Below are 14891 nucleotides of genomic sequence, written 5' to 3'. Positions count from 1 at the left end.
CATTCAGTTCAATTTTCATGTGCTATAGAGAAAGAACAATCGTCTCTCTCGGTCGTCTATAGAAAAAAATTCTCTTTATTTTAGCATTCCCTTCTAATTATTCTTAGTTCCTGACTTAAACAAATCCTGTATTTTTTGTTCATTATAATAGGTGCAGTCATGAACTAGTAGCATGATTAACCTAAAATTTTATAACTAATTCGATATGATGCGAGAATATAGTTTTCAAAATAAAACTCATTAAAAGATATTTTTTCCACTCGTAAATAAAAAAACGTGGTGGACAAAAAAAAATGGAATCATTAAGAAGATTTATCTTTCATTAATAGCGCGACAAACAATTTTAGATTTATCAGAGTTAAAAAAGATTTTCAAAACAAACCTTTCATGTTTTATTTTCTGTACGTTCATAGATGATTTTCTCTCTAATTAATATAAAACTGACGGTGAAACTAAAAGTTCACTAAATACTGGTTTGGATTATTATATATAGAATCATAGAAAAATAAATTTTTTTACAACGTCGATAAAAAAAACTTTATACCAAACAGCATTCATTTTACAACAAGTTTTTGTTTCAAAAATAGAAATCCCTCACCAACTTTAACACAAAAAAGTTTGAAACACCTTTTAAATAATGCAAGTTTGACAGAAGATAATTTATTTTGGTGTGTTTTGTAATTTTTAATTTCATCTCACCTTAAGATAACGTGATGACAAATGTCATGTTGGTCATAAGAGAAACTAAAAAAATGTATATACATTAAGCAAAAGTGATTTTCACAGGTTTCTACTGAAACTAGTTTAATTCAATTAAGAAAATTCTGCAGAGATCTCAATAAGTGATACTCAGAGGGTGCTACGTCTGGACTATACGGTGGATGCAATAATATTTCCCACTCCAATTTTTGTAATTTTTAACGGTTCATGATGAAAGACAACACCTTTCTTTTTATTCGATTAAGACTATTTTCTTTCAATAACCTGGCGTATCCTTTCTACTCCATAAATGACTAAAGAATCCATTGTTTGTTCAACTACCGTAGCTCATAGTGGACAATACCCTTCCAGTCTCATCACATCTACAGCATTACCTTGTTAAACGTCAATTCTCATTTCACGAACTCTTATGACGGCTCACCAATCCTTAAGAAATCCATCAGTTTCACTGATTGGACGACCGGATCGTGAAAACATCTTTCCATAAAAGTTACCAGAACGAAAGCGAGCAAACCATTTCCGCCAATTTTGATTTTGATTTTGATAAAATACCTTTTACCCTACAAAACACAAATTTTTTCGCTAACCGGAACAATTGCGCATCTCATACTTTTCAAAAATCGCCCAAAGAATTTTTTTGCCTGAAGGTATATAAATGTTGAATCTGTTTTAAAAAAACTGATGGTATAAAGTTTTCATTTGCAAAAATGGACATTGTTTCATTTTATAGACGAAAAAATTAACTTTTGGTGAAAATGAACGCAACAAAAAAACCATTACACTTCCTGATAAATTAATATTTTTTTAACAAACGCAAAACAAAGTTTTAGAAAGAAAACTTAAATAAAATTATTTTAATATAAGGTTTTGACTTATCTTTATATTTATATATTTGTCATATTTCGTTTTTTTTTAATTATTTATTTTAATCCACAAATATTATATTGCGAAAGTAAGAGATATTTAATCAGTTTGAAAACACAAATGATTTGAAAACAAGAAAAAAGGTAAGCACATCTATGTTTGAAATTAATTGATAATTTATACAATTTTTTAAAATGAATGTCTTACCACTTTCTTATTATTATAAGTAATATTAATTATTAAGTAATTACTAAAATAAATGTCTTAGCATTTTCTTATTATTATAAGTAATGTTTTAATAATATAAATATTAATGTTTTTTTATAAAAAAAATTACTGAAGAAATAGTAAATAATTTATCTTTAGATCAGAAATGTCTACCGACAATACCAGACAGTACTTCAGCATGGCATTCTGGGATTCTCATTACAAAATCTCATTACAAAGATTACTTTGCAGCCAAAACAACGATTAAAATTTCCGGTTAATGATATTCTGAAAACTATAAAACATCAAAATGAGAAGCCTCCCAGATAATAGCTACCAGAGCATACGAGATTCCTAACTTAAACTTACATACAACCACATTGACTGACCTTATAACATGGAAAGAAGCCTTTAAACCTATCTTAACCTGTCAAAAGAATAATAGTGATCTAGAAAAATTCCTGAAGGGTCCTTGGCTATTTCTAAATTTCCCTTTTCACACACAAGGGGTTGAGAGGGAAGTTAAGGAGGTAAAGTTGATTTTCCTTATGCGTAACGATATATTTTAATAAAAGTTTAAGAAATATTTACTGTTATAAAATAGTTTTTAACCAATCAGATTTTTTTTGGTAACTGTAGCTTCTGAAACAGTCTTTAGTTTCGAAAGAAAAATAGTTTTATCCAAGCAAAAGCAGAAAATAGAGCAATGTCTCCTTTTAATAGCAAGAAGAACCTCTATCCATTTTCGCATTCATTTTTGTCATTTTTAGTGCCTATAACAGAACAAGTTAGAGGAATTAAATCATAAAATAAAATAGAGTTATTAGTTTTATTTTTGTTTGTTAAATTTTTTAACTTTGATATCGTTTTGTAGAATAAGCATTTATGAAACCTGGCACTTACACATGGGATATGAAGGGGGGCTTATGCATCTCTCCAATTTTTCAAAAAAAAAATCCATATTTATTTACATTCAATCAAGTGAAAAAAAAAATCGCTTTTTATACCATCTGTATGAGATTGTTTTACACATTTTAAACTTCGCTCCTCCCTCACCATTTGAGTTAATATTTGCAAAAATTAAGATCAATTTTTGCAAATGTTTCGTTCATTTTGATAAATTTATTTATGCCCCCCCCCCCCCCCAAAAAAAAAAAAAAATTCCTTGGGGCCGACCTTGCTAATGAAAGTTGAAACGTACAGGATGCCTTAACACATATACCTATTTCATTATTGAAGTATATTGTTTATTTTATACCGATATATAAAGCTAAAAATAAATAGGTAAAGAGCGGACGAACTAGTGAAGAGAACAAATATACCAAATAAACACCTATAGGCTTTATATGAGTATATAAAAGCCTTGTTTCTTCAATATCGGAATTGATTACGACTTCATTTAATCGTGAAGAAGTAGAGTTTTTACCGGCTTCAATTTGAAGTTTAACGATTCAAGTTCATGAGTTTTTTATCGTTGATAAAACGAAAGATTTCAGGGATAAGACATGAAATTTTTGGTTTCCAAAAATCTTTTATAAAGAAATAAAACTTCACTAGACTATAAAAAAAATATCTTACATTGAAGATTGGTCATACAAAAATAGCAGTCTATCGTATGGTCCTTGCCTTCTCTTCATACCTTCGGTACACCAAATGACATGCAGTTTGCTTTTTCTCATTCCAGCGCCTTGAGGCTACGACACAGGCTGTGCTGCACATATGTTGGGCAAAACTTTTGTCTTGATCGCCAAGCCTTATTCCAAAATATGCTTTGTAAAGGGACTTTACGTATTATGGTGCATTGCTGATCACTAAAAGTTACCTTTCCACACACATAGCAGAATCTGTCGGGACTGTTTTTACACTTTCTATTCATTTTTATGAAATTAATTTTATTTATCTCATATATTAGCCTTTAAAAAATTGACAATGATAAATAAAACATTACAAATATACTTTAGATACTGTTTATAGACACATTACTACACAACTGTCACCTGGGAATTGCAATAAAATGGACACTTAGCTGTTATATGCGGTAAAGAGCCCTAAGTCTGTATCTAAAACCTGATTGAAAAATTTGAATCCTTTATTCGGATTTAGAAGGCAAATTTTATTGAAAATCATCAAAGAAAATCCTGGGAACATTTTTGACGCAGGCCAGTATTATCTTTCATCACATTATAGTATTTTTCAATATATTAAATTATATTATTGTATATTCCATTATATTATATATTATATTTAATGAAATTAAGCTATTTTATATAATTTTATCAACCGAGTAAAGTTTAGTGTTTAAAAAACTCTCTTCACGTTGTACACAAAGAAAGAAAAATCAAACTTATTATCTGGACAAAAACTGCTTTGTGTAAACTTATAAAATTTATTGGCAGAAAAAAAATCTCTTCTAAAAGAAACTTTTTTACGTTATCACAGAAAAGATAATCTACATGCAGTTTGCATGTGATTTTGCTAAACCTAATCAAAAACTCTTCGCTTAATAAACACTTTTTAATCACCTAACTCTATACACTGCTACAGAATCTGTGCACCATTTCATTAATATTTTTTCTATATTTTTTAAAAGAGCATTGTCATCATTTTTTGGCAAAAAACTTTTTTTTCAATTTTTGCTTATGTCAATAGATTTTTTAAGCATTTTATGCTGATTTGGGCATTTAAAGTAGAGCTGTGCCAAAACCAAAATTTTGACCAATACCGATACTGAGTTATTTTCCGCTACAAACACCGATACTTTAACCGCTTCTCTCAAAGACAAAAACATAGAATATTTTTAAAAATTGTATATTTAAAAAATAGGTTGAAGAGACAAAATCAAATATTTTGAATTTCTCATATAATAGTTCAGAAACATTAACATTTCACCATGAGCTTCAGTTAAGCTATTTCACTTTGCAGTATATACATTTCCACCAATACTAAAAAGTCTTTCACTCTCCACAGAAGCTTAAAAACTTTACAGCAAGTTTTGTTAATAGTGGCATTTTGGTTTTCTGTGATTTCCACCACAACAAAGGATTGTTTTTTTTGTCAATAAGGTCTTCATTTGAGTTGAGTTGAATTTCATTTCATAAAGTTTCATTTGAAATTGAATTTTGTGGTTGACCGATTTGCTTAGAATTAAATCTTTAAAGTTCTTCAAAGAAATTGTCAAAATCCATTTCTACTATAACTACTACACATTGCCGGTTCCAGCTCATTTTTAGTTTTGCTATAGTTAATGAATGCGTTTGTAGCGATATTATTGCATGTGTATAATATCATGCAAGTTTTTTTTTTAATTTTCTATCTTACCATTTTTTAAAAAAAAAATATTCCTGTAGATTCTAGCTCATTGTTGTATTCTCATAGTTAAGGATGTATAATAAATGTTGATATGATGTAGTTGTAGAAAAGCAATATACGAGTTCTTCAAGATGGGTGTTGTCTTGTTTTGTAGTGTCCGAGAGCTAGCGTGTGAATTCCATCTTGCAAGATGTGTCTTTTGTCGTCGTTAGAGCTGAGTGCGATTTTGTTGATTAAAAGGTCGGAGTAAAATTCCACCCGAGTTTCGCAAACAGATGGGAGCAAATGTCGTCGTAAAATCTTTTCTTGTCGATGGTTTTTAAAACTGAAAAATCTTCCAGACGACATGGATGACTTCTATTTTGAAGCAGTTGAAACAAGATGTACTGGGCGTTCATGAAACTTTTTCTTTTTAACTCTTTCGGCTTGTCTTTTCCGTACACCAGATCGTACAAGAAAGACAAATCCTTAAAATCTTTGATCAACTGTTCTTCCAAATATTCAATGTCGTCTCGTTTTCCAACAAGCACGTAATAGATGTAGTTGGCGTTTTCATACTGATTCGTATAATTGAGTTGTTTTAAAAAGATTAAAATGTGTTCTTTGGTGATGCGAGAATATTTCACCTTTGTGTTTTCAGAATCGATCAACAAGTTTAGCGCCTTGAATTTTTTCTCCAATTTTTCAAAGACTTCTTCGGGAATCTTGCATTTTTGTTTACCCTGATATTGTTTTATGCATTCTTGAAAGTGGATGATGCGCGAATAAGTGTATTTGTTCACTGAATTGGATCGGTCGTAGTCTTTATACGGAACCGTCGTTTCTAACATTTCTTGCTGTCCCGAACACAAGAGACAGAATTTTTTATTGCTGTCGTCCATTTCAAACTGACTCTCCTCCAGGCTACAAAATTACCGAAAAACCTTTCCACTTGATTTACCTTCCCATAGTAGTAGGTAGAATTTCAAGAATGGAAACAAGAATTTTAGATCAAAACGGTAATTTGATCGACTTTAGAGGTGAAGACATCATCCTCAGATTTCACGTGAGAGAAAGAATAACCTCTGTGCTTCAAGATCTTTTTACGAACAGCGCTGTTCAACGATAATTTTTTTTCTTTTATTTAAAAAATGAGTTACCAAAAAGTAAAATTAAACATTTCGCAAAGTCAATCTGACAAAATAAAAAAAGCAATTCAAGACAAGACTGATGTCAATATAAGACTATCTCATCAAGACTTGAACGGTGAACATGTTCTCGCTATAACTCAAGCGCAATTGAACAAAATTACAAAAGCCTATGAAGCTGGAAAAGGTGTTACACTCAAACTGAGCAAAAGACAACTTGCACACAACTCATCCATTGAAGGTGGATTCATCGGAGCTCTTCTACCGTTATTAGGTATGTTAGGCAGCACTATTGCCACAAGAGTAGTTCCTGCTCTCGCCACTGGATTGTTAGCAGGTGTTGGCTCTTCTGCTGGTTCCGCTATGGTTGATAAAATTGCAGGAAGAGGAATCGTTTACTTGAAAAAGAATGGAAGTGGAATGAAAATGACTGCTGCAGGATCAGGGGTCTTTTTAAGACCTTGGGTAAAACCTACTATTGGTGAAGGACTCTTTGTTAAAAATGGAAAAGGTTATCAATCTATTGGATCTGGCTTATTGCTCGGACCTAATTCACCCTTTAATAGCATACCCTTTTTAGGCGCCATTCTATAAAACCCTTGCAAATTGTACAAAGAAAAAAAAACTTTTTTAAAATGATATAAATAAATTTTTTCTTACTATAAAAAAATGTCATACTCCTTTAAAATTTTTGATAAAGAATCAAACAGGTATCATACATACATATTCAAAAATTACGATAAATATATCAGTAAACGTAAACTCCTAGATAAAGATTTCAAAGAAAACAGTAGAGAAATTGAAGCAAATCAACAATGTAAAAAATTGTTAGAAGAAATAGAAAAATTAAATGAACAGAAAAAAATGAAAATAAATTCATGGAAATATGATCAGATGCGTATAATGAGAATTGAAGAAAAAGAACAAAATTTAAATTATCAAAAACAAAGACTAGTAAGACATTATAAATATATAATTAAAAAACCTGTTCCATCTGAACTCTTAGATTCACATTAAATAACCTATTTTATATATTTTTCAGATATATAAAATTTACATCTTCTCAATATTTTACTGTAGAATAGAAAAATACGATGACGAATTAAAAGAATGAACTCGCTCTCATTTAAAAATGAGCATCATCTTATTAAACACGAAAATTATGGAAAAGTTTGACAAGGATACCATTGACGATATAGCGCACTTAAAATCCATACTTCTTCTTTTAGAAAACAAACACGATCTGTCCGATGAAGCTCTTAAACATCTGATGGAGATCAAAGACGAATTGGATAAACGCAAGACTGAAAAAATAACGTTTATCGCCAAGACAAATCATCTCGTCCAGCGATATCAAGACATCTTGCAGACGCAGCTTTCTTTTGAAGACCGTGCCAAATTTGACGAAGAAAAAATTCAGCTTCAATGTCAATATTTTACCATTGCAGAAGAAACGCTTTCTCAACGACAATGGACAGATATTAAAATTGTTCAAAAACTTGTCTTGCATACCAAATGTAAATTTTGCATCAACGACGATCCGAGTCAGTTTGAAATGGACGACAGCAATAAAAAATTCTGTCTCTTGTGTTCGGGACAGCAAGAAATGTTAGAAACGACGGTTCCGTATAAAGACTACGACCGATCCAATTCAGTGAACAAATACACTTATTCGCGCATCATCCACTTTCAAGAATGCATAAAACAATATCAGGGTAAACAAAAATGCAAGATTCCCGAAGAAGTCTTTGAAAAATTGGAGAAAAAATTCAAGGCGCTAAACTTGTTGATCGATTCTGAAAACACAAAGGTGAAATATTCTCGCATCACCAAAGAACACATTTTAATCTTTTTAAAACAACTCAATTATACGAATCAGTATGAAAACGCCAACTACATCTATTACGTGCTTGTTGGAAAACGAGACGACATTGAATATTTGGAAGAACAGTTGATCAAAGATTTTAAGGATTTGTCTTTCTTGTACGATCTGGTGTACGGAAAAGACAAGCCGAAAGAGTTAAAAAGAAAAAGTTTCATGAACGCCCAGTACATCTTGTTTCAACTGCTTCAAAATAGAAGTCATCCATGTCGTCTGGAAGATTTTTCAGTTTTAAAAACCATCGACAAGAAAAGATTTTACGACGACATTTGCTCCCATCTGTTTGCGAAACTCGGGTGGAATTTTACTCCGACCTTTTAATCAACAAAATCGCACTCAGCTCTAACGACGACAAAAGACACATCTTGCAAGATGGAATTCACACGCTAGCTCTCGGACACTACAAAACAAGACAACACCCATCTTGAAGAACTCGTATATTGCTTTTCTACAACTACATCATATCAACATTTATTATACATCCTTAACTATGAGAATACAACAATGAGCTAGAATCTACAGGAATATTTTTTTTTTAAAAAATGGTAAGATAGAAAATTAAAAAAAAAACTTGCATGATATTATACACATGCAATAATATCGCTACAAACGCATTCATTAACTATAGCAAAACTAAAAATGAGCTGGAACCGGCAATGTGTAGTAGTACTATATCTTTGTATTCATTTAGTACTGTAACATTATTTGCTTATTCTGAGTCAATAATTTCAATCTCTGCGGACTAATCATTTTCAGTAATTTTGATGTTTGCTATGTTTTCATGGGTTTTAATAAGTTGAATGGTTATGTTCTCAATACTTGTTTTAGCAGCTGAGAAGGTGTTTTCATTTTTGAACATTTTTAATCTGAATCTGGGATCAAGAAATGTCGACAAGATGATGTTATAGTTTTCAGTATATTGTTTGAATCTATTCTCCATTGAATTAGTTAAATCAGTTAGTGTACTCTCCAGGCCAATGAACTTGTCATCAATTGAACCTTTATTAATGAAATGTTTCAAAAACTGTATCTGTGGTATAATATCTGAGACAATAGAATTTCTTTCGCTCAAGCGAACACTATTAGCAAAACACAAAGTTGTCCAATAATCATCTATTTGCTTGCATTTAATGAAGGAAGCTTACCAGTTTCAAGTGCATATATGGTTGGAGGTTTCCTTTGTTCATAAATTCGTTCTAACATATGATAGGTACTATTCTACCTTGTTGGAACATTTTGAATAAGTTTGTGCTTAGGAGCATTGTTTGCTTCTTAAAGAGCTTTAAGTTCATGGCAGGCTTGGGGAGGCTGGCTGAAATGCCCAACAATTGAAAGAGAGTTTGCAATGACATTCTTGGCTACTATTTGTTCAAAAATACACTCATTAATTACTAGTTGCAATGTGTGTAAAAAACAAGGCATGCTATCATATGGGCCATCTTTAATAGCCTTAACAATATTTGCACCATTATCTCTAGCTATTAAATGACTTTTTTAAAGGTGATATTTTAAATTCAGCCATAAAATCATCAATTAGTTCAGAAATATTTGCTGCTAAATGTCTCTCAGGAAATGGAGCTACTCTAAGTATAACAGTTCTCTGATTAAATGTATTGTCTAAACAGTGACCTGTCAGGATCATGAAGCTTTCATTTGAACAACTGGTCCATATATCAGTAGTAAAGCTTATGAATTCAGCAATGTGTAATGTATATTTCACCTTATTTATTATTGTTGAGTGAATTGATGGTTATTCTCTATTGGTACAAAACCTTATTATTTTTTTTGTTAAAGTTCATCGTACATTTAGGTTATAAAATGGAAAACCAGAAGTTTCAAGACAGAACTGAAAAAGAGAAGTTTTCTGTAAATTTAAGGAAGAATTTAGTTAAATCAAAGTTCAGAGAAAAGTTGGGTCTCATTGTTGACCAGCCCAAAGTAGGTTTTGGTAATAGCAATGATGGAAATACTTCAAGAAGAGCATTTGAGAACTCTGAGATTTTCTCTAAAACTACTGGGGTTAATATAGAAGTTATAAATAGAAAGCACATTGTCCTTATTACAATGTCATATGGGTACCATATTGATACTGATCAATTTGAAGTTTGCTGTACTGACACAGCTAAAATTATTGTTAATAAATATGGTTGGTATATAATGCCACCCAGTGTTCACATAATTCTGATACATGGTTGCTCCATTTAAAATCAATATGATTTGCCGATTGCTCAATACTTTGAGGAAGCTCAGGAAAGCCTAAACAAGCAAATCCGAAATGCAACCACACAGCAAAAGTATCAAAAATTGACACTATGAAAGATCAGATGCACTACCTTTTGATTAGATCAGATCCAAAAATCTCAAGCATTTCATTTGTAAAACACAGGAATTATCAAGGAAGAATTTTTTGCCTCCAGAAGAACTAAACTTGTTAGTAATTTAAGTTGTGAAAAGGTTTTAATATTTTAGTTTGTTTATTTTTGAATTAATAAAAATGTTTGTGTGTGTGTGTGTGTTAAACACTGATAACGCGTTTTGTAACGCTTTCACGCGCATTTAACGCGTACGCGAATGTTTGTGTATTGGTAAAATAATGTTATATTTTGGGTCAAGGAAGCTAAATTTTTTACTAAAATTAGAATTTACAAATTTTGAAGTCTACTAACGCGCGTTTTTACGCGTACATGTGCGTGAAACGGGTAATTGGTGCATGTGAAAATAATTTTAGGTTCCAAATTTGAATTCCTTGACCCCAAAAACCCCTATTTTGATGTATAGTTTATGTCTAATGTACATGCATTTAATAGTTAGGTAATATTTGCCGCTTTTAACTTAATCTGGGTCACTGTGCGCCGTGAAAAAATTTTCTGGCTCTAAGCAAAGAAATCAAACTAATTATATTAAACAATTTATCATCTGTTTTTTTGGCTTCGCTTTCATGGGAAGGCATGTTATCTGGATCTGAAGATGGTGTTGATCTGAAGATGGTGTTTCTTTTTCACGTTCTCTTCTTTCTTTGTTTTCAGTATCAACATCGCCTAGACTTTGTGATGGCAGAGCAATTGACTGGCTAGCTAATATTTTCCTTGGATTTTTTGTAACAACCAATCAGAGTGGAGCATTTCAAATAAAGGTAGAGACGGTTGGTGTGAATTGTATGAAGAAGTATATTACATTTTGTTTAACTGCAAAAAGTTCAAGTGAAAATGTGATTATTGCGATATTACGGCTATTACTTTCGGTAATTTTTTTAGAATTGTCAATTATTTTTGAACAAAATGGACCTTTTTCACAGAATACCCGACAGAACCGTTCGGGAATTATTATTTTAACTGGTAATCGGGTACCATAAGTATCAGTTAGGGGTTAAAGCGGGATTAGGTTAGTTCTGACTACCGTAACTTTTTATAAATCATCCTCATTCAACATCATTCTAAACATCCTAAAAATTAGATCGTGCCCACGCCTCTTTAAGAGCTATCTTAACAAAAAAATTTTTTCAATGTTTTTTTCTCAAGGTCATTTTAATTGCTATGGAAACGGCAGGTAAAAATTGATCCAAGTTATTTATCCAAACATATAATAAAGATAAACACGTTAGATATCTGAATACAAAAATTTATGTAAAATTTTGATAAATATTGCTTTTGTCTGTTAAAATAGTGTTTAGTATTGTTTGAAGTCAGACATTATTTTATGTTAAAAAATAATCAGAAGCTGTTATTCAAAATATGTTAAAAAAAGTTTTAATTAGTGGGCGGTTATGGAAAAAAGACATTCGGCCGAAACTCTGTACCGCCACAATTTGACCAGTGTTGGCCCAATAACAAATGCCATCGCAATGGCGTACAACTACTCGCCAGAATCATGCCAGACACGGGCCTGTACTGGCCCGTTACTAATCTAATCGTCACAGCGTTCGATGAATTGCCGGAATTCTGGCCCAGTGTCGTAGGCTGTCTGGGAAGGGTAAGTTGAAACAATGCGGTTTAAAGAATGGTTTTATATATTTTTCCTACGTGTATCTTAAACAATATAACTATAACTTTAACACGTCAGCTGTAAAAAACTTACAATTATTAAAAAAAAATTTCAAAAGTTATATTGATATTTTTTTTCTTTCGATAAAAATTCTAAACTTCGTTTTTGAAGTTTTTTTGGGTTTTACTTTAAACTTAGAGGTATATAACCATAATAAAGTAATGGTAAAAAAATCTTTTTCAAACACGTAAAGCTAAAAAAATTTTTTCAATATAAATAATTATATACAATGATTAGAGTGATTATGATGCCTATGGGGTAAGTTGCATCAAATTGCTTGAGGTAAGTTAAATCATAAATTAGCTGCGGGTTTTGTTGATTTTACGCACTTTTCCAGTTTTTTCTAATATAATGGACACTTTTTTAACAGCGTAGCAATAAATGAAAACAAAAACTTTATGATGAAGTTATGTTTCTATAAGTTGTATATGTATATAATATATAAGAAGCATATGTATAAAAAAAACCCATATAAAAACTAAAAAAAGCCTGGAAAAAACTCATTAACCAAAGTTATCTCAAATTATCATCAAAGTCGCCATCTTGCCCCGTATGCGGGACAAGATGGCGACTTTGATGATAATTTGATGATAGCTATGCAAAAAAAGTCTACTAATCAGTTTTTAGCAAATTCCAAAACAACAAAATAAATATTTTAGTGCATAATAAAGCAATGTAATAATGTCTAAGCACAAAAGTTATTACAGTACAGGTTTATGGTAAAACATTTACTTTTGCGAAACGACAAACGAGTCATCGTGCCCCGTTCATCTTGCCCCTAGGGTACTTAATCTTCAAAATGACTCAGAACTTTAAATAAATAAGTAATCATAGCTTAATGCTACTTGTATGGCTTCTAAATTAAACTAACTAAATGAGAAATTCTTGCTTACCTTTGGCTGGTGATGTAATGATGAAATAAATCAAATTTAAGTGGATATATTTTTTTCTTCCTTAATATAAGAAAAATCTTTTTAATAATTTTCTTTGATTCCGAAAATAATATTTATAAAGAAAGCATAAATAAATCTAGTAGATGTAATCTACTTCCCTTTTAGCTGCAGTCAGATTTCATATTTATTTAAGTTTTGAAAATAACAATATGTTTTCATCTTGCCCCATTCGTCATCTTACCCCATGTTCCACTATATATATATATATATATATATATATATATATATATATACATGCATTTATATATGCATGATAACATTAATCATTCATATATAAATATATGATGATATAGGTTAAATTGGATAAGTAGGTTAAGTTAATACTCCAGTAAAATAGCAACACGAATGAATGTAATTTTTTGCATTAAAAAAATTGTTTTTTAAACAAAATGTTATTGTGTTTTTATATCCTAAAAACAGAAAAAAAACAGAACCTAAATATCCTAAATACTCCTCTTGCCTTTTTTTAAACTTAATTGTTGTTTATCTGACTAAGAGAATTTTTTTTTTTTCAAAAACAGTTTATAGTTTACTAAACAAGTGAGGTATATGTGAAGTGTAGCATAAAAAATTTTTTTGCAGGTCAAGGAAATCTCTACTTCTTTTATTGTAATTATAACATTTTTGTTGTTAAACAGAAATTACACATTAACAAGTAATTTTTCTGTGAACTCTGCAAAGCTTATACTACTAGAGTTTTGTGTTGCGACTTACCCCGTTCACTGTTGCAACCTGCCCCGATGCTGGGTAAGATGCAACATTTTTTTTTTCATTTTTGTTTCACTATTGCGGAATAACTAAGTTTTATATTATATTTATCAATGATGGATTAATATGTCACTAAGATCTATTTAATAACCCTGAAAAAATATTTTTTAATATCAAAGTTTAAGGAGATAAATGCAATTTTTTAAATTTTGATGCAACTAGCCCCGGTCTCCCCTATACAAATGTATACTTTTTTTTTGATATCATTCACTATACACTAAACAAGTGGACACGTCGAAAAATTCTTGCCTGTTTTAAAGTGCTGTTAAACGAAAGAAACTATTTCAATTGGAATTCGACAAAAAATGGAACTTTCTGGAGGAATGTAGAATATATGGTAATGCACTGTTAATGCTAATTTTAATTTTTTTTTATATTTAAATCGCGCGACAAGTAAACATAAAAAGTTGTAAATTTTTTTTTCTTTTAAAATGTCATTTTAAAAATTCAACCGCGGTTATCCACTTTCTTTCGACAAGGAATTGATAGTGTATAGTGTTTAATATAATATGTTAAAAAACTGGCTGCCATTGAGTGCCATTTTAATTGTGAGACTAGTTTTTATGGAGGAATACGTGGTGCAGCATTAATCTATTAACATAGATTAATGTCTGAAAATGGTCATGGAAATTAGTGAATTAACATTATTTAATGTCACTAATTACATTTTAATACAATAATTTATTATTTTAAATATATGCTTTACAAGTTACTTTTCATTCCGTTTTATGATAATCTCAAAGTTTTATAAAATAGTCCTCATAGAACTAGAGCAGTTATAACTGTATTTTTTTTTTTACAGAGTCTTCGAAATCTTCAAATATGTAATTGTCAAGAAAAGATATATTCTTTATGGTGAAAGACAGTTTAAAAAATGAATATAAATTCATCATTGATGTTTTGACAGATGCAATTTTCAAATAAACGGAACATGTGATTCAGGTAGGCGAGGATGAAATGTCATTATCACTGTTATTTTCAATATTTCGATCGAGATGGAGAGCAGCAGGAAGATGGAAA

Source organism: Hydra viridissima, unplaced genomic scaffold, assembly GCF_058129835.1.
Source record: "Hydra viridissima isolate aposymbiotic clone 2 unplaced genomic scaffold, HvirCarnegie_v1 scaffold_1, whole genome shotgun sequence".
Classification (NCBI taxonomy): Eukaryota; Metazoa; Cnidaria; class Hydrozoa; order Anthoathecata; family Hydridae; genus Hydra; species Hydra viridissima.
This window is presented reverse-complemented; position numbering follows the sequence as displayed.